Source organism: Protopterus annectens, chromosome 3.part1 (assembly GCF_019279795.1).
Source record: "Protopterus annectens isolate FY-2018-M chromosome 3.part1, PAN1.0, whole genome shotgun sequence".
Lineage (NCBI taxonomy): Eukaryota > Metazoa > Chordata > Ceratodontiformes > Protopteridae > Protopterus > Protopterus annectens.
The window spans coordinates 508,845,133-508,867,138 of record NC_056732.1 but is presented as its reverse complement, the minus strand read 5'-3'; the positions used below and the strand labels follow the sequence as shown (position 1 = coordinate 508,867,138).

The window sequence follows — 22,006 nt, the reverse complement described above, 5'->3', positions numbered from 1 at the left end:
TGGTAATACTGTTATACACAAGCACACAAATTATGATTTGGTGTGCTGGTGACGAGTGTTTGTGTGTGTGTGTGTGTGTGTGTGTGTGTGTGTGTGTGTGTGTGTGTGTGTGTGTGTGTGTGTAACATGATTACATAACTGTAAGAAAGAAAAGTGCATAAGAAAAGTAAAAAAGAAACTCTGTAAATAAAATCTTTGGAAAAATACTACAGAATGTAGTGCTGCACAGAGGACATCCTGTGCTCAGCAGTAGGAAGGTCTGAGGTACCATTGCATATGTGATTTACAAAGATGACATAAGGTAAGCAAGAAAAACATTCATTTGTTATCTGCCTGTGTGAAAGGTTCAGCATGAATCATTCTAAAATGATACTGGAGAGTGTACCACAATACAAACAGAAGAGTTTAACAGAAATGTAAAAGGAAAGTGGATGATCATTACAATTATAAAATATCATTCCAAAACTTTTTGATAAGACCTATTCCTTCTTCTGTTTAAAATGCAAACAAGATGTTTTGTGATCTTCTCTATGGATAGAGGGATGAAGCCCTTGCTGATGTTCATCGTGTTTCACTGTTGCAGTCATGACTGTAGGGTTCTCCCCTGCCGGCAGGCAGCCCTCGGTCGGCCAGAATCCCAAAGTCTGGGTCCGGCGTCGGTTGTTCAACTCTGCTCCCTGACGTCAGAGCACCAAGAGTATAAAGCTGACAACCGACGCCATCTTCTCCAGTCTTTCTTGCCGTGCGGTGATAGCAGTTCGCAAGTGCCGGTCAGTAGACTCCTGACAAATATTTCTACTTACTTCGGTCCGAAGACGTTCTTCTCCACTCAAAGCTAAGTACCCCGTTGGGGAAACTTTTTTCTTGCTCCACTCCGATGTCAGAAAAAGTTAATAATTGTATTTCATGTGGGAAGCAAATACCTCATAAGGATTTTCATTCTTACTGTATTCCTTGCTTAGGCCCTGACCATGACGTAGCTAGTTGTCGGTTTTGTGCTAGATTCAATCAGCGTACAATCAAGCGAAGGTACAATTTTGCTTTTCATTACTTCGGTAGGCGCTTTAACTACAAAATGTCGTCGGACACGGTTCCATCTACTGGAGTTCACAAGCGTCGCAAGGATAAAGACAGGCCTCCGAGGTCCAAATCTGATGATAGTACACATGTGGAGCCAGCTTCAGGTTCGGCCGTCGTCAGTGAGGCGCTTTTGCAGCCCCTGTCATCGGCCATTTCAGAACCGACGGCCGAAACGGACTCTCATGAGGAGCCAACCAGGCCTTTAAATATCTCTGTTGCAGGACCTTCGGACAATGCTCCTTCGGATGGGTCCGGAGCCGCTGTGCAGGTACCGGCTTCCGAAGGGGTTTTCAGGCCTACTCAGCTTCAAGTAAAGGCAAAGCCAAAGACAAAGGCAAAGACTCCTTCTAAATCAAAGTCTTCAGCACAGGCCTCTTCTGAACCGGCTCCCAAGTCACAGAAACAGTTACTCAAGATGGCGGAGGATTTACTCACAATGATTACGGGTTCTCATCCCCCTCCAGACAAAAGGCCAAGGCAGGATGTTTATTATGATTCCTCTGATCAGGCTTCTGTTTCCTCAGTTTCTTCTTCTGATTAGGAATATTCTTTCCCTCCTTATGAGGATTCTGATGCGGAAGAATCCATTCCTTCAGCTTCTCCTCCTGAGGATTTTTCTTTTGGGGAAACTCTGCATGAAATGAGGGAACATTTCCACTGGGAGGGACAGGAGTATTCAGAATCCAAGAAAAGACTGAGGGATTTTCTTCTTCTACCCCAACATAGACCCCTGGCTATTCCTCCTGTTTTGGATATTGTGGATGATGCCTTTTCGGAGGCTAATTTAACCCCTGATTCTTTTCCTCCTGATCCTGTTAAGCCTGATAGGTACTACAGGGTTCCTGATTCCCATCAGTTTTTATACAAGAATCCTACTGCTGACCCTGAAACCATTTCTCAGGGTCCTAAGGGTGTTAAGGCTGCTACTGCCAAAAGTCCTATTCCTACAGAAAAGGATTCTCGAGCCTTGGAAAGATGGGGCAAAAAGGTGTACACTTCTGCTACTTTGTCCATTAGGGCTTTAAACTGTCAGTTTCATATGCTTAAATATCAGCAATTTTTCTTATCTGTCTTAAAACAAAAATTTACTTCCATTTCTGCCTGTGCAGAGGATAAGGAATTACATGACTTATTGCATGCCACTGAACAAGTTGGGAAGCATGTTTTACACTGTGGATTTGATGCCTTGGAGGCTTCTTGTAGGGCTGCGACCTCTGGCACAGTCATTAGAAGACATGCATGGCTAAAGGAACAGAATTTACCTGAACAAGTAAAGGCTAAATTATTGGATGCTCCTGTTCAGCATAATGTTTTGTTTGGATCTAAAGCTGAAGAGGTGATTAAAAAGATGGAGGATAAGGCGAAATCCATGCAAACAGTTAAAGATTTCTTACAAGTACAGCCTCCTAGATTTAGCAGGAATTGGCCATCAAAAAACTGGTCCTTTCCCTCTTCAGACAGGCCTCAAAGGGGTAGATATAGATGCTCCAGAGGGAGGCCTCAAACACAGGCTGCTTATAGACCAAGGCAGTGGACTGCTTCTACCCCTAGGGGAGGAGAGGACAGCCCACAGTCTCAAAGGAAACAAACTCAATGACTCCCTTGCTTGGGCTGCAGGAACGTCTTGCCTGGAAGCCCCTCTCGGAGGAAAACTCTCTCTTTTTTACCAAAATTGGACTCAAATAACACAGGACAAATGGGCTCTGGATGTGTTTTTAAGAGGTTACAAATTCCATTTTCATACTTTGCCAAGTCCAAAAGGATGGCCAGACCTTCCAAAACATCAATGGATGGAGGCCTTACACCAGGTGGAAGCTCTTTTGGCTATGAATGCCATAGAACTGGTACCTCTTTCAGAGATGGGAAAAGGGTTTTACTCAAGGCTCTTTCTAGTCCCAAGAAAGCAAAATTCATGGAGACCCATTCTGGATCTGTCGGTCTTGAACACCTTTCTAGAGATTCCAAAATTCAAGATGCTTACTCTACAGCAGTTACTTCCACTGCTGTCCAAAGATGCATGGATGGTGACTTTGGATTTAAAGGAGGCATATTTACACATTCCCATCAGGCAGGATCGCAGAAAATACCTCAGGTTCAAGGCCGGATCGAGGCACTTTCAATTCTCTGCGCTGCCCTTTGGATTATCTACTGAGCCCAGGGTCTTCACCAAATGCCTGGCTCCAGTAGTAGCTTACTGCAGACTCAAGGGAATTCAAATATACCCTTATCTGGACGATTGTCTAATTCAGGCAGACAGCAAGGATGTCTTACTCCAGCATCTGCATTTTGTACAAAGCCTCCTCAAATTCCTGGGATTCTCTGTAAACATAAAAAAGTCAAATTTGACACCATCACAAGAGATAACTTTTCTGGGTGCTCTTCTAAACACTACAACCCAGATGGCTTTTCTGACATCCGAAAAACAATTACAGCTGGCATCAACTTTCAAAGCCTTGGCAACTCTAACCCATCTATCTGCAAGGAAATTCCTGCAGGCTTTGGGTTACATGGCCTCCTGCATCCTTCTCGTACCATATGCAAGACTACACATGAGGAAAATACAGTGGTACCTAAAAAGTGTATGGTCTCAGCATTACCACAGTTTGGACATACTGATTCCTGTCCTTCCTTGCCTTCAAAAGGAATTTCTTTGGTGGTCCAGGGCATGTGCTCTAAACAAAGGGACGCCCTTCCGTCTACCTCCTGCCTCTCAGATTCTAACCACGGACGCCTCGGATTATGCTTGGGGAGTCCATTTTCAGGGCAATTGTCTGCAGGGCCTTTGGACACAGGATCAGAAGCACCTGCATATCAACTTAAAGGAGATGTTAGCCATTCAGAAAGCTCTATTGGCCTTCAGGAATCCCATACAGCCAGGACAACTACTAATATGGACAGACAACACCACAGTTATGTGGTACATAAACAAGCAAGGGGGATCTCATTCCTACCCCCTTTGCAGACTAGCCATGGATTTATGGAACACAGCTCTAACTTGCAATCTGGATCTTCAAGCTCAGTTTCTACCAGGAAAACAAAACTTACTGGCAGACAGTTTGAGCAGAAACCTTTCGGATCCACATGAGTGGATGCTGGACACCAAAATATTCAGGATGATAACAGCAGTATGGGGATGTCCTCACATAGATCTCTTTGTATCCCATCTAAATCATCAGCTGCAGATTTTTTGCACCAGGACATTCCACAGAGAGGCTTGGAAAGTGGATGCCCTGTCATTCAGTTGGAGGAACCTCTCGGGATATGCCTTTCCACCTCTACCTCTTCTTCCACGAGTTTTATTGAAGATAAAACAGGACAAACCAAGATGATAATCTTGTTGGCTCCAATTGGCCTCAGCAGTTTTGGTATCCAACTCTAATAAACCTATGCCTGGAGCCCTTGGATTTTACCTCAGTCTCGAACCTTCTGTCCCAACATCAGGGTCAGGTTCTACACTCTCATGTCAGAACTCTCAGCCTGGCGGCCTGGTTAATCCAGGGCCTTTGATTTCTTCTTTCCTACCCAAGCAGGTTATGGATGTCATTTTGGAAGCTAGACGTCCTAGCACTAGGAAATCTTATGCAGGAAAATGGAAAAGATTTTGTTCCTGGATGCAGGCTCAGGATTCTGATCCTCTTCTTCCTAACATTACTTTAATTCTACTTTACTTGACGGATCTCTTACATAAGGGTCTCTCTTTCTCTTCCATTAAGATCCATGCTTCAGCTATTTCTGCTCATTATAATACAGACCCTCCCATCTTTTCCCACCAGCTCATGAGACAGTTCCTCAGAGGAGCTAAGAACTTAAGACCTCCTAGATCTCCTCCTATTCCTGCTTGGGATCTCAATTATGTTTTGGAAAAACTAACCTTGCCTCCTTTTGAGCCTGCCACTTCTGCTGACATCAAGTTTTTATCTTGGAAGACAGCTATCCTGTTGGCACTAACCTCTGCCAGGAGAGTTTCAGAGTTACAAGCTCTTATGGCGGTGGAACTTTATATTATTTTTTATCAAGACAGGGTATCTTTGAGGACTAATCCGACCTTTATGCCTAAGGTGGTTTCCAAAGTGGCTTTAAATCAAACTATCCACTTGCCAACCTTTTTCCCCACTCCTCAAAATAAAGGGGAAAGGATCTTACATTCCTTGGATGTACATCGACAGCTACGTTTTTACCTGAACAGAACCAAGGACATCAGAAAATCTGAACAATTGTTTGTTTCTTATGCTTCAAGTTCCCAAGGTAAAGCCATTTCTAAACAAACCATTTCTAATTGGATTGCTCTTGGAATCAGATTTTGTTATTCACACCATGGAAAGCAAATCCCAGGGACCATACGGACTCATTCCACCAGAGCTGCTGCCACTTCTGCAGCCTTCCTCAGGGGAGTTCCTACCAAGGACATATTGGAAGCTGCAACTTGGAGTTCAGTGCATACTTTCTCTAAGCACTACAATTTGCCTCTCTACTCTAAGTCTAGGGCAGGCTTTGCCTCTGCAGTCTTGCAGGGCCTTTTAGCCGCCCCTTCTTCTTTATGACCACCTCCCTTTCTTTCAGCTTTGGGATTCTACCCTACAGTCATGACTGCAACAGTGAAACACGATGAACATAGTACAGTTGTGTACACCTACCATAAATGTAGATGTTCGAGTGTCTTCACTGTTGCAGTCTGGGTTTCCCTCCCTCCTGTCCCCTCTTATTTTTACTTTTGTGTGGTTCCTTTTTTCACCATTCTTCTGAGGTGTATTTGCAAAGGTTTTGGGACCATTTTCATTTTGGGACTCCTGACATCTGGGGCAAGAAAAAACTGGAGAAGATGGCGTCGGTTGTCAGCTTTATACTCCTGGCGCTCTGACGTCAGGGAGCAGAGTTGAACAACCGACGCCGGACCCAGACTTTGGGATTCTGGCCGACCGAGGGCTGCCTGCCGGCAGGGGAGAACCCTACAGTCATGACTGCAACAGTGAAGACACTCGAACATCTACATTTATGGTAGGTGTACACAACTGTACTTTTCATAGATGTCATGAGTTCATTTAACAGCCTGAACACTGGAGGAACCAGCTAACAGAGGAATGATGAGGCTGCTCCTACCTGTCATATTTACAGAGAAGGGAATTATTTGTGGGTTATATTACACTGTCTTGTTGCATTATTTCTTTATATCAATCACTAGTTCTCCTCTGTAAATTGTGTTGAGAAGAATAAGGAATGCAGGCTCAGCACAATGGATATGCTTTTATTATTGGAGAGAGGCTAGTTACAATACTGCAAGTACTTAAGTAGAATACAGATAGATAGACAGACAGGCAGTTACTTTAGACTGGTTTGGTATTGAGACATGAAAAACACTGTAACTGCTGAAGCTTTAGACAACATGTTTATCCATTTTCTTCCCCACAGCATGAGCAGATAATGTACTGTCATACCACCTTCCCACACTTAACTGTGATTGTTCCTTTCCACCTTGTCCATCACTGTTACCAAGCTGCCATCACTCTTTTTATGCTTACTTTAGAGTCACTTACTGGCTGCTTCCTTTAATGCTGCCATCAGTGCTGCTCTCTCATATGTTTTTACCAGCAAGTACTAGGTCTTCTGTGTTTTATATGTCCTCAGTGCTACCCAAAACCCTCCAGCTCGCCACACCTCTGCACAGTTTTCCTTTTCCACCTGCTCCTTTATAGCCAGTTAGATATTTATTTTTCTGTTTCTGTCTGCCAGATTTCCCCACTTTTATCCATTACTGCATTCTGTTTATTCTTTATCCTACATTCCTCCTGTCCTACTCAGCATAACACCCAACTTACCTTGTGAAGGGAAACCTCCTTACCATGGAGGTAATACACTTTTCAATGATCACACTTATTCTCAGATCTTTGGGAGGTGTGACACAAGCACCAGGTGGACAAATCCAGTAAGGTTTTTTTCTTTGTTTGTTTATATTTATTTATTTATTTATTTATTTATTTATTTATTTATTTAAATTTGTTGACCGGGAGTGTCCGACTGGACGTGGGTCCATTTTCAGTGGAGGCCCGGGGAGAAAAGCTCCACAGTAAAATAAACAGACAGTAGTTACATTGGATTACATAGTGATTAACAATTTAACACAGAAATTACTTACAACATATTTACAGATGAAGAACATAGTACATCAGTAGACAACTAGAATCTTTATCTGTGAAGTACATAACAGGCATTAACAAATGTAACAATGAGAAGTTCCTGCTGTATAATAAGTACTAGGCTTATGAGCATCTGAGCTTGCTATCATCAAGGTAGTTAGTGGAGGTGAAAGAAAGGTAGTAGTTGGATGGGGTGGATGATATTAGAGTGGGAGTTGCAAGGGCATAGCCAGCATGTTTTAGGTGCGCTTTTAATAAAGTTTTGAAGTTGGTGCATGATGGTATGGAGGTAATTGTGGGTGGGAGTGAGTTCCATAATTTGGCTATGGGCAAGAGAATAGTGCTTCACCAGCAGAGTTATTGGCTTTAGTGATCTGCAAGTGATTTTTGTTGCTGGATCTTAGTGGTCTGGTGGTGCGATAGGGTTGGAGTAGATTCTGGAGGGATGGGACATTTAGTGGATGGTTTACTAGTTTGTGGGTGAGTGAGAGTTGATACCACTGAAGGAGGTGAGGGAGTTCAAGCCAGCCCAGTTCAGCAAGTGAGGGACAGTGGTGACTACGGTAGGATGCCCTGTGGCGAAATTTGCGATTTTGTTGTAGCAGGTCTCTAGCTTGTTTAGATCACATTGCCTTAGGTTGGTATATACTGGAGAGGCATAAAGTAGGGTGGAGATAAGGTGGGCTATTGAAATCTTTGCTGCTTTGGTGAGAAATTGTTTATTTCTGTATAATGCTCCTAGTTTTTTGTGGACTTTTTTTATGGTCATGGATATGTGAATGTAAAACTTTAGTTTATTGTCTATTTCCACTCCTAGCAATTTGGTGTGTTCAGTTGGGTATATAGTGGTGTTGTCTTTTGCTGTGATGTTAAAGTGAGAGTTGTTTTGAGTATGTTTGGTGGGTTGGAAGATGAGTAGTTTAGTTTAGTTTTGTTTGGGTTGAGTATTAATTGGGCATCGGATAACCATGTTTCAACAGAGGAAAAGGCTTCCTGTGTGATTTTTTGCAGTTTGGGTAGGGACTGGGCTGAGCAGATGATGGTAGAGTCATCTGCGTATTGGATTAGTGTGCCATGTTTGGTGGCAGAGGCTAGATTATTGGTGTAAACAGAGAAAAATAGGGGTCCAAGGATGGATCCTTGGGGAACCCCTATGGAGACAGGTAGTTGGGGAGATATGTCATTCTGCCATACAACGGATTGTTGGCGGTCAGACAGGTAACTCTGAAACCAGTTGGTGACTGATTGTGAGAAGGATAGGTTATTGAGGACAGAGATAAGTTGTTTGTGTGGGACCATGTCAAATGCTTTAGATAGGTCTAGGAAAGTAGCAGAAGAGAGATAGCCATTGTTTTTATGCTGAAGGATAGTGTTTGTAAAGGAGAGTAAGGCAGTGGTGGTGCTATGGTTTGGTCGGAAACCATGCGAGTACTGGAAAGGAGGTTGTTAGTAAGGAGGTAGTGTGAGACCTGAGAGTGTATGCATCTCTCTAGTATTTTGGAGAGTGGAGAGAGAATAGCTATGGGGCGGTAATTGGTTAGTTCTGCAGAGGGTCCCTTTATGGAGGGAATTATATGTGAGACTTTCCACAATGTGGGAACGTAACTTTCTGACAGAGATCGGTTAATCAAGATGGATACTGGGTAGGCCAGAGCATCAGCTGCGATTTGTAGGTATTCACTTGGGAGGTTGTCTGCTGCTAATTTGGTGGGTTTAAGTTTAGTTAAGAGTTTTTTATGTTGTAGGTAGGTACAGGAGAAAAGAGAAGGCAGTGGGGAGATTACTAGTTGAAGGTGTGGGTTGGAGGGGGGGGTTGTGTTGTTTAGCTAGTGATAGTATGGTTTGGGTGAAGTGTGTGTTGAATGAGGTAGCAAAATTTTCTGAGGAGTGAGGGATGTTAGGAGGAGGGGTACTGACTTTACCTGGGTGGAGGATGGAGTTTATGGAGGACCAGAATTGTTTGGGGCTGTGTTGTGAGAAGTCTAGGGCAGACTGGTAGTATTGGAATTTGTCCCGTTTTATTAGATTTTTGACTCTATTGGGTAGTTCTAGGAATTTCTGTCTAGCTGCAGGGGTTTTGGTTTTGCGCCAGTGCTCCCAGGCTTTATCCCTGTTTTTCATTTCTGACTTAGTGGTTTTCTGTAGCCATGGGGAGGGTTGTGCTTTGGTTCTGGAAAATCTTATGGGGCATGGTAATTAAGGATGTTCAGGAAGGTAGTATTAAAAGATTCAACTGCGTCATCTAGACTGAGGTACTTTAGAGCATGCCAGTTACATTCTTTGAGGGATGAGATGAATGTGAGTGGGTTAAAGTTTATTTTTTTACGTATTTGACGATAGACGACAGGTTTAGCTTGGTACAGGTATTTTTTGAGTAGGAATATTGGGGAGTGATCACTGAGGCTATCTGATAAGCAGCCTGTTATATATGACTGGGGGTTCTTACTGACTAGTATCCAATCCAGGGTAGAGTGCTTGCTGGAGTTTTATTTATCCTTGTTGGTGACTGGACTAGTTGGGTGAAGCCATGAAGGTGTACATGATGGGTTGGATTGTTGCCAGAACAGGATTGCCAGTCAATATTGAAATAACCTAAGATGATAGTTTCTTGGGGGAGATGGTGGGTAGACCAGCTGAGGAGGTTTTCTAGTGGAGGGATGTTTTGGCCCGGTGGGAAGTAGCATCCAATTATGTTGATGGTTTTGTTTCGGTTAATTTTGAGGTTGGTATATATTATTTCTTCATTGCCTATTTGTGGAGCTGATGATTTTAAGATCTGGATGTTTAGATGTTGTTTAAATATTATAGCTACACCACCTCCTTTTTTGTTTAGCCAGTCTACTCTTAGTATGCCGTAACCTGTAGGGAGTATTTGCTCACTGGTAATGTGAGGTTTTAGCCAAGTTTCTGTCAGGACGACTATATCTGGGGAGTATAAGTCTATGGTGGCATGGAGTTCATGGACTTTGTTGGATATACTTCTAATATTTAGGCTTAGTAGAAGGAAGTCACTTGGCTTTCTATTGGCTGTAATATGGGAGAAGTTGTGATTTCTAGTCTGATTATGAGGATTGGGGTTGGAGATGGTAGGGCCAGGGTTGGGGTGGATGTCTCCACTTAGGGCTAGTTTTGATATGCATGAGATTATTAGTTTTCTCAGTTTTGAATGTGTTTGTTTATAAGGAAATTATATGATTGTTCTCTGTGGGTAATAGGTATGGTGGGAGGGTTACTATATTAAGTTGTAGGGATGCTTTACGTTTGGGTAATATAGTTGGTAGAATATGTGGGGGTGCATAGGGATGGTTCTTGAGCTGGTGGGAGGGGAGCTGAGTATGGGTGAGACATGGGTGGTGGTGTGAGTAGTAGTACAGTGGTAGTGGTTGAGTGGGGGAATGATGGAGCTTTGGTAGGATGTAAGATATGCAAGGAGAGTGCATGCAGTGAGCAAAGGAAAGGTATGCTTGTACATGTCAGTTGAGGAGGTGTGATAATAGAGAGAATATGGAGGAGGTAGTGTTGGGTTAGCGCTGTGGTTGGTTATTGGAAAGATGGGAGGGGTTTGAGTGCAATAAAGGTGGGACCACTGGGGGCGGGAGGGAATAGGGGGCAGGTCGGGGAGCGAAGCGGGTAGAGACCCTGTTAGGTTCTTGTATGAGAGGCTGGAAACAATCACAAAGCAAGACAAGTATGTGTTAAGAACAATCACAATTGACCAAGGACTGCTCTGAAACTGTAAGTCTTGTCTTAATTTCTCAGGTGGAAAACCAGGATAACCTTGTATCAGTAGGCTACTGTGGTATAGTTTAAATAAACAAACACACAGTATTGATCAGTTATGGGTACTATTTGCTAACAGAAGGGAATAAGAGAAAGTGGAAGATGTGTGTGGTGGGGGGGGACTGCTTACAGCCAAAGCACAGTGCTCTCCAGGGGAAAATGAAGATTGGCTCAAACAGTTAGACACATACTCAAAGTTAACTGTAGCTGTTTGCAGACAGTTCAGACCCGGACTGCACTTTTCTTATAGGAATGTTAAAGGTGGTACCGCAGTTGAATACTTAAGAGTGGTGTTAGGTCTAGAAAAGAAGAGTACAGAGAGGAGTAAGACTATGAGTATAAGTATATGACTATGACTTTTTCTCTGCATAATGAAAGTGCAGGGCACACAGGCAGTGACCACACTGACTTCTGCATCCTCATTCCATGCTTACAGCACTTTCTTCACACAAGCTCAGCCAACACATTTAGTGCACTAGAGGCTGACCTTTTGGTTTCCTGTATATGACACTAATGTAACAGAAAACCCCAAACCCTTCCAGTGTGACAGAACTAGCCATCAACTGGCCAGTCCAGTTCCTCTTGACTGACCCCTCAAGAAGGTACTGGGCCTGTTATTTAGGTCACATACATCACAGTCAGGGCCACATCCTCTTTGCTTATGGAGTTGTCAAGCAGAAGCTTGTTTGCATGAATCACACTTTCATGTGCAGTAACAAAAAGGATTACTAAAATGGTTCACACAGCTGTCAGAAATAATTAACTTCATTAGTATCCATTTACACAACAAAGAGCTTCAAAGGAAAGTTTTGTGCATTAATACTTGTGAAATGTTCCATGAATGGAACCCAGCTTGAGCTATAAAGTATAAATTTCAGCATGAAACAGTGCTTTCTAGCTGAAACTGAATGGCACTTATTTGCATGTTGGATGATTGACTAGCATTGAATCCCTGCTAGAGACTACAGACCAAGGATGGGGTCATTGAATGCAGACAAGCCAGTGCAGCAGTGGTAGATGATTAAATGATGGAAGGACAGGAAGTATATGCACTGTTATTAGCTATGGAGGATCTCTTCTATTAAAAGTAATGGTATACATATAGAAAGTGGTTCTATTACTGGATAGCAATAATAAATTCTACAATGAAGCAGTATGAAAAAAAACAGGTGTGTTCCAGGTAGTGGTGGATTATAACAGAGGCAAAAGGGGCTATTGTCCAGGACCCACAGCTTCAGGAAGGCCCACGGCCAGACAACAAAATAATTCATTTTAAATCATTCCATTTGCACCTATAGCGCAACCACAAAAAAGTCTTTCTTTTTTGAATGGCCCAGAAAGTAAGCACAGGTTCCATACCCCACAGTACAGACTAGTAGCACACAGTACAGGAAGATACCAGTGAGTGTGGGAAGTGGTCAGCTGCATTAAATGCTTGCTGATCTAGATGTGGGAAGGTGTGAAAGACTTCCCATTCCTGTAAAGCAGAGCTCTTTCCTAAGCCTACTTAAATGCATTTTGGACCAATGGATTGGAAATCATAAATTCATCCCTGGCTTGATGCCTGTGTCCCTTATGGTGTACACTGATGAAAGATTGTATCCGAAAGCTTTGTTTAATAAAGGTTCCAAATAATGTTACAGAGTCTTCCTTCCTTTCTTTTTGATGTTTTGGATTTGTGTCTTTATAAATACTTGGTTCCTGCATCCCACTATTCCATTTATAAGTTGCTGTTTCCTGTGTCAAGGGTGTAGGGTTCAAATCTTTCCCTTCCCATTTTTTTAGCCTGGTCGAAGTTAAGGCTGTGAGCTGTAGTTCCTGTGGTATGTAGTTTCCCTCCATCCTCATTTACCTATTGTATGACCTTCAGCACGTCACTTAACCAGACAGTGTTTGAGGCAACTGGAAATTTGGGATAGGCTACTCAATTGTCCCTGGGACTGTAAACATGGTGACTACCTATGAACCAGAGTAAGCGCTGTGTAAAGGAAGACAGTTGTTTGTGGTAAACAAGAGCATCATCATGTCAGCCATTTTTTTGGGTAGGATCCTTAGTCTCCTTGTTATTTTGATAGTGTACTTATTATTTTGCTGTGAATAAATTGGTCAGTATGAAGCCTACAAGTTTAAAGTTAATATTTTAACTATGAATTCATTTTTAATTTAGCTTGATTTTTGGAAGCATGCAGGTCTGAGATACAGTGTGTTTGAGCCATAATAGTTTATCTAGTGCTGAGTACAGATGAGTAAGGCTATGAGCTGTTAAACAGCTGCTTGCTATAGTACAGGGTTTGATTCCCTCAGCCTTCATTTGTTTTCTGTGTGACTCTGACCAAATTACTTTAGTAGACATTACTCCTCTGCTGCTCCTGAAAAGGGATGCTTGTGTCTAGCGTGCTGTCCCAGGCTGTTAACAAATGCTTTACATGTTTGTCTTTTTTAATTTTTGCCCATTCACATAGCTGATAATTAGTACTTTACTGTATGTCATTTGATTATGAATCCCAGCATATTTCATGAAGTTTAATGGATTGCCAGATACATTTTCACTAAATGTGAGTTTCAAGGGAAAAGAAGTTTATTGTTTCACATACTAATTCTATTTTCAATTTTAAAATGTGCCAAGCATTTCATGGAATGTCCAGAACATTGCTTCTCTTTTAGAGTTTTACAATGTGTTTACAAGGATGTAAGGGGAGGTGATACAAACAATTATCTAGAGCAAACTGAATTAAAGTGGATATTGAGGTTGCAGGCACATAAGTATCCAGGGATTAACAGTAGTGTTATTATCAAACCTGTTTTAAATGGGCGTAGACTACAGAAGAAGTAGCAGCACTGATACATGATGAAGTCATTAGGAATAATATGACCTATTTGCTGATTGGCTGTTTTTTATTATATAAGTCTGTATAGATTTTAAATTTATATAGGATCTGAAGAAGCGTAGCTATATGTGAAAGCGCTTGTCCTTTTATGTTTTTTGTCTTTTATTGAAAGTCTTTTATTAAATGTGGAGTCTACTGCTGTGGCTGTCCTGCTGGTTTTTATTTCCATTTTCAGTTTTATAGTATTTTGTTTTGTTTTGCTGTAAATTTTGAAATAAAAGTTCTAAATTAAGTCTAAATCTCTGTGATAATTGTAAAAGTAAAGAAGAAAATGATGTACATATTGACAGGTTTGAACAGAGTTTTATGGCAACTGAGAGGGAGAGAGACAATAATGGGATACTGGTATGGCTTGTGGGGGTCTGTTTTATTACTATGCATTGAGCCCTATTTAACCACAATCTGGTTGTGTTAACTCTGGAAGCATATAATGCAACAAAATGGCACTATCTGCCATTCAGGCAGGTCAGACCTATTGTGAGTGCTGTCAGAGGGGAACGTAATTCTTGACAACAAGGAAAACATAAGGAGATCAAAAATGAGATGTAGATGTCCTACAAGCATATAAGCAGCCCCCAAAAAGCAGGTATGTTGTATGCAGTAATATATGTGTTTTTTTGTATGACTTGTGGGTTATCGAACAAAGCTGCTGCATCATCTATATTGTCTTTAATAGTTTTTTTTATTCATTGCACTAAAGAATGAATTCATTTATTAATAAGCCTGGTTATGTAATATAGTCTAAACATGTTGAATTTTAGTAACATAATTTTATTGTACCTTCTCTATAGCCTCCAGCAACTGTGAAGGGGTTGTCATCTGTCAGGTCATTTAGTCTGCATTATTTGAAGTGATTATCAGAACCGTCTTATCTTCAGCATCCATTATGCAGTCAGTGTTGCATATTATTGACATGCAGTCTTCAATACAAATTGGATTGCAAAGGAATTTAGCATTTAGTTAAAAAATGTTACTCTGGTTGTTAATGCAGAAGACTAAAGCTCTGACTTGTTGTTGAGCTGATTCTTGTGCCAAGGGTCCATGGTTTAAAGTTTTCCACCTTCATTTTCTTTCTGTGTGACCTGGAGCAAGTCAATCAGATGGTGCTATAGGGCAATTGTAAACTTGGCTTAGGCTCCTTAAGAGTCTAGTGGATTGCCTAGTAACTATGAACCTGTGGTTGTGTTTTTTTCCCAGCCATTTATTATTGCATATCTGATCTGGTTCAGGAAATGTTATGGCAATATTATCAGCACACCAATTTTTTTAATGCAACATAGGCAATCTATTCTTCAAGGGCAGCAGGCATTGCATTTGTAGATGAAGTACTGAAAATAAAGTTGTCTGCCAACAGGAACATCTGCATTAGTAATAGTTTTCTTTAATATGGAATTACTCTGATGACTTTTGCTTCTGCAGAGGTTGTGCATATTAACATATGTTATCGGGTGGTTAATATCTCATGCTGTCATCATAAGTACTCTAAACTGTGCTACATATGGTTGGATTTTATGGTGTGATGATAGTGATTTATAGTACATTCATAGCTACCAATAAAGTACATGTAATTGATTTAGTCATAACAATAAGGAGTGTACACAGTCAACAAGTGGCTATAACTGCTGGTGGGGTGGGTGCTATCTGTGAATGACTATACCTTTTGCTCATCATTGTTTTTAAACAGCCTTTATCCTGGCTTTGTAGTGTGCATGTGTTTGAATTAAGATGGAATAGTTTACTATGGCTCATGTGTGTTTGCATGAAATGAATTAGAAATATGTTACTGTGGTCATTATTATTATTATTAATTTTTGACACAAACATATGAGAAAGATGCAGCCAACAATGTAGCTATAATTGCTGGATTTGAGGAATGTCTGTTATTAAAAATGACTGACTCTGCATAGATGATAAAGTTAAAAGCTCATTAGTCTGTCTTTGCAGGACTAGTGTATATTTGTGTTTAATCACAATTACACATGTAATGTGTACATAGTCAATCAAGTAGTTTTAGTTAATGAGTATGGATATTGGTGGATTATAATGTCAGCAGTTTGAGTGGCCTTTTATTGGTGAAATGTTCTGAAATGCGTACTTTTGCCTTTACTGGTTAATGCATGTTGTTTCACTACTTGTTGAAAAAAAATGTTCAAAACTACAAATTTAAAACATACTCTAACAAATGTTGCTGTATTAAATAAGAAGTATAACTTAAAACAATCAGGAAGGTGAATCCAAAAGAACATGGTCCTAAAAATATGTGTGGGGACATGGTTTTAGAAACGGCTCTTGGCCCAAAACATTCTTAATCGACCACTGATAGGTAATCACTTTCATTATCTTTATAAAACAACTTCTTCAGAAATGTGGGACTCTATGAGAAATATGAATGATGAAGAAAGCATAACAATTTGCTGAGAAGAAAGATAACAGGCTTCTAGTGAGTGGCTGAATCAAGCAGAAACACAATTAGAAAAGCAAAACAGAAATAAATATAAGTAATGTAGGGAACTGACTGAGTGACCGACCTAATACAAGATAAATGGTTAGGGCAGGGTCTTTCTGAATGCTACCCTATGTATTGCAACTGACCTGAACAAACATCACATGCAAGAGCAAGACCAGTGGGCAGTAATGCAGGAAGACATACCTGTTCAAGTGTGCAAAGCTGTGGGAGTTGTGGGAAAAGCCAAAAAAAAAAAAAGAAGAAGTGTGTATGTGCGGCAATGTTGTTCAGGTTCCTTGTAGAAACAGACCACAGAAAGGGCAGAAACATCCTGCATAACTAAAGTTTAACTGATGCCATGTGACTAATGCCCTGTAGGTAACATCCCACCTTTTAGGGGCATACAGATGTGGAAGGAGGTACAAATACATTCATAGTAGTCAGATAGGTATATGTTGCCAGACCTAGCAGTGTGAAGAAATGTTCAGAAGTTAGATATGTGTATTCAGAGCAATTAACGACAAGTATAGCAATAAAAATGGGGTGGTGGGCTGATGGTAAGCAGCATGGGATCACAAATAAGACAAAACATATGCAAAGGGATAAAAACTACATAAGAATGGGATGAAAAGGGCAGGTGCATTAAGATATTTTTGCAGAGTAAAGACTTGTAAAACTGAAGAAAATGCAAATACATAACAAAACTCAGGGCAGGCAGTCAAATGTGAGCTGCAGATAGATCTATGTTTGTGCTCTGTGCACACACAGTGAAAGACATTTCCTATAATGTTCTTTCAGGCAAACAAGCCTAAAACAGATGTCAAGCATACTTCTCAGCTGTCTCTGATTTTGTGTCATATATGTGCCCTGACCCTCATAAAAATCTGATTTTCTGGCAAATTACTAAGGGTTATTGTCAGTCAGTGGTGGCAGGCATTAAACTTACATTCTTCTTATTAGTCAGAAAATGCAGATTTATATAAAACCTATTGTTCTGCTGAATTTGCAACTGAATTAGAGTAACATTTAAAACTGTTCCTGATTTTGGGCCTTTGATCCCACACCCCCACCATTACCATTATTTTTGGCCCTGTCCAGAATTCTTAAGCAATGAAATTGAGAAGTATGGTCTTCACGTCATATGTAAATGACATTATAAATATGCCACTACAAGAAGGGTGAGAGGAACGCCTATATTTATAGCAATCTAAATAAACAGCAAACCTATAATGCAGTAAATGAAAAGTATGTTCACTGACTCAGCATTATTCATAAATCTTCTAATGTCAGTGCTAATGTGTGAAACTTAGAAGTGTTGAATAAAGGGGTAATGTGGCAAAATTATGGCTTGTTTTCATTTATATAAATGTATGGTTACCTATGTCATAAGTGATAATTTAATAAAGATGTTTCTTGTTTAATAAAAAAAAAAGATTGTTCTTTTTAATCATGATGACACAGAGGTACATTTCAAGACACCAGTAGGGTAAAGGCTATTTATTAGTTTGATTCCTCGTCCAGCCTTGCTGGTGGTGGTGGTGGCATGGAAATTCATGAGGGAGCAGTTTGACTCTGAAGTCTGTAATTTTACTGTAAAAGTGATGCTCTGGCACTCCTACTTCCTTTATGGGGAATTAGAGAGGACAGTTGGGTAAGAGGAGTTTGCTAATGATCCTGCCATTTTCTGCAACAATGAATGGCCTTACCAACAGAATCCTGGGATTGTAACTCTGGAGAAGGATAAAAAAGCAAGTGATGGTCAAGGGAAAGGTCAGTTACTAAGATGGAAGACAAACTGCAGCAGAGACAGACAGAGAATATACATGGGATAGTATCGGAAAAAAAGATGAAGCAGAGGACAGTAAGGAAGAATTTTCACAGCAGGAGAACCGTAGAAAATGGAAGGCAAGCAAGCGGCAGTCAAATTGGCACTGAATAAGAGGAATAATGAGATGGGAAGGAAGGCTTGATTAAGTAAAGTACCAGATGTTTGTTCTTATATATATTCTGAATTTATATAGTTATTTATGAGTCATAACAAGAGCTCCTTTTGATATAGGAAATGTCCCAAAAAAATCCTAATATAATTAAGTACTATCACCTGGAGACAATGTACCAGAAATAAGTAAATTATTTTAAACATGGTCAGAATATATGCATTTAGCTTTTTGTGAAACACATAAAGGGTTTCTGTAGATATGTGAATGTCTGCAAATCAAAAATATATATATATATATATATATATATATATATATTAAAAGCACTGAAAAAACTATAGCAGATCATCAGATGTCATTTGCCGTTACACCCTAGTGGAGTGCAGGGATGGCCGTGGGTGAAATAGCACCATAGGTAAATGGCTCTAAAGGCATCCGCTACTACACACTGCCCCCCTATATATATATATATGCCTCTGCGTTCCCCTATCCTGGTTTCCTCACACCATCAAAATTACTTTTTTTTTCTTTCTTTTCTCACATTTTGTTTTAGTCAATATACTTCTCCTGCATCCTTTCAATGCCCTAGACAACACTGGAGTAACCACTGAAGAAAGGTATGGATCCAGGGACTACTACTGATGCTCTGAGGTGCATCTTTCCAGTCTTGTTATGCAATGATGCATTGAACAAAAATTCATGAGTAAGGAGAGAAATTCAGTCTTATTTGTATCTTTTTCAAGGAAGAAATAAGATGTATCCAATTCTTAATGTTCAAAGCTGACAAAGTAATAGTTCATAATAAACCGAAAAGACAAATATTTTGTGCCTGCTCCCCCCAAAAAAAGATAGTTATCTTTAGTGTATCCCTCTGACATTAGCCTGTGATGAAAATAAAGGCATGCCCACAGTCATATATTTCAAATCGCTGCTGTCATACACAGCATGCCTCCTCATGCCTACCACCCAGTAGACAACTACCTTCTTTGTAGCACTCTGATGTTACGATGGGACAAAACTGAAAGAACAAACAGAGCATAATGACACACAGCAACATGTTTCAAACTGCTTCACTCAGCAGTATAGAAATAGTATGCCTTCTTACTCCTACCCCCAAATGATAGCCATATATGTACATACCCGATATCTGATTGTGAGAAAACTGAAAAAAATAATTGCAGTAGTGAATTCCAGCCTTCTGTTCATAGACAACCTATAGTGACCTATTGTACACACCTCTGAGGTTTGTGAGAGAGGTTAAAGAAGTAAAGACAACACTGCCCCCAGCTCCAACACAAGCTATAGCTTTCATACGTACACACCTCTGAGGTTTGATTGTGTGTAAAATTAAAGAAATAATGACCACACCATTCCCAGCAGTCACACAAGCTACAGTAACATTCTGTGCACACCTCTGAGCAGGGCCAGTTTTAGAAAAATTGAGATTCAGGGCAGAAGCTACCACTAAGCTCATGTCAAAATCCTTACTCAACCCAAGGTGTGGTGGCTAACAAGCCCCCCAAAACTATAAGGGACTGTATATTCTGTGATTCATTTTATTTCTTATTTTTGAAAGGTATTGACTTGTTAACTGTTCTTTTTTACTGCTACTTAGAAGAGTTATGTATGAACCCAGCAATATAGTGTGTATCCACAAATAAAAATTGATGATATTTTTATAGATACACACATACACATACACACATACATGCATATTGATAGTGCCCCTAACAAGCCAGGTCTATCAGAAGATGCACTGATTTTTCATACATAAACATGCATGTGCAGTGTGTATACACACACACACACACACACACACACACATATACACACACACACACACACACACACACACACACACACACACACACACACATACACTTTGGAGTGTTGCAGGAAACCAAGCATATGGATAAACACACATATCAAAACAGAGGGTACATGTAGATTCCACAAAGAAGAAACCACAACCAAGAATTCAAGCACTAAGAAATAGCAAAGATACTTGCTGCACTACTCTTACAATGAGTAGTTGCATTTACAAACATCCTGCTTCTGCGAAACCACCAAAGATAGCCATGTATTGTGTGCAATCCTGATGATTGTGATTGAAGATGAAAGAAATTATTGACAGCATGTAATTCTTAAATACACTACAACCCCTCCACCCCACCCACACATACAAATACAGTACAGTGCATTGCATGATACTACTTCAACCCCACTTGGGATCAGTGACTACTGTTTAAAAGTCACCAAAGAACAGCAGGGGTAAGTCATTCTTATGCACAAACATCTCCAGTGCATCCAGCCACTTTTACTGAGTATGTACATCTCAGATGTCTGATTGAAGTAAAAGCTAATAATGGTGATGATCTCATTAAATGTATTGTATGTTTGATTCACATAAATACACAGTAATTATAGTAAAGCATTCCATCTTGCTTCATACAAATGCACAATAGTCCTGCAAAGTCAAATTAGTGACTGTTTAAACTGAGAAAATGACAAGAAGTTCTATTAGTTCCATCCACATTCAGCATCTGGCTCCACCCAGCAGTTATAGCCACTTCTATATACTCTTCAGGAGTCTAACATTAATAAAAAAGTGATAAAATAATATAAATATATTATAATATAGCTAATTAATAGAAAATCAAAAATCATCAACAATGAAATACCACCAGGAGCTTATAGAATAAAAGTTTAGTCACCACAAATGTCACCACAGGTTACCTAAAATTTAACTCTGCTTCTCTATCCACATTAAAATCCATTGGGATATGTTCTATAACTGAAAAATAAAATGTTGTATATCCCTTATGTAAAAACCTAGGCTTTGCCAAAGCATTGTCAATATTATTGTCCTTGATGGCATAGTAGTGTTCATACATTCTGTTTTTTTGGTTTTGCCTATATAAAATTGTATACATGATGCACACTTGGCTAAATAAACAACAAAATCTGAATTACAAGTGAAATAACCAGGTACTTGCCTAATTTTATCACTTACACACACTTCAAAATATGGGCTCTCGTGAATATATCTGCAAAAACTACATTTTTGGCATTTATATGTGCCTTTAGTACCCCCTTTTTTGTTTCCCTCATCATTGTGTTCCAACAGTTCTTTAAAATTCTTGGCCCTTTTATTAATAAAGTTTGGTGCTGGTCCTAAAACCTTTACCAACTCTGGATATACCCTTAATATTCTCCAATTATTGTGAATGACATTCTTGATGGCCCCACTATCTGTTGTAAAAATCAAGGGCATACAGGCAGACCATCTTTGTGAATATTAACCATACTACTATTTTCTTGTTGCATCAAATTTTTGACTACTGTGGAAGGATAACCCCTATGTGTAAACCTATCATGTACTTCTTTGATAAAATCATCCAACAAAGTATCATCCGTGGTCAACCTTTTTAACCTGACCAACTGTCCCTTGACTATATTATGTTTCATGTAGGTAGGATGCATACTAAAATAATGTAGTAAGCTGTTACTAGCCACATTTCTGTAACTAGTAACAGACCCCAACTTGCAAGTTTGTTCACTCTTGAACACCTCTAAATCTAAAAAAAGAAACCCTAGTTGCATCACTAACACAAGTGAACCTTAAAAATTCCGTACTGTCATTTAAAACATTCATAAACAACTGTAATTGGTCCACTTCTCCTCCCCATACACAAAAAACAAATAATCAGTAAAACGGTAATAATGCTTAACATGATTATAACT

The 22,006-nt window shown here is 40.0% G+C and overlaps 1 protein-coding gene across 2 annotated transcripts in view; it reads left to right on the top strand.

Annotated features, from left to right (window-relative positions):
• CCN4 (cellular communication network factor 4) overlaps positions 1-22,006 on the top strand; it is a 442,762-nt gene that overhangs the window by 391,700 nt on the left and 29,056 nt on the right. The window lies entirely within an intron of this gene.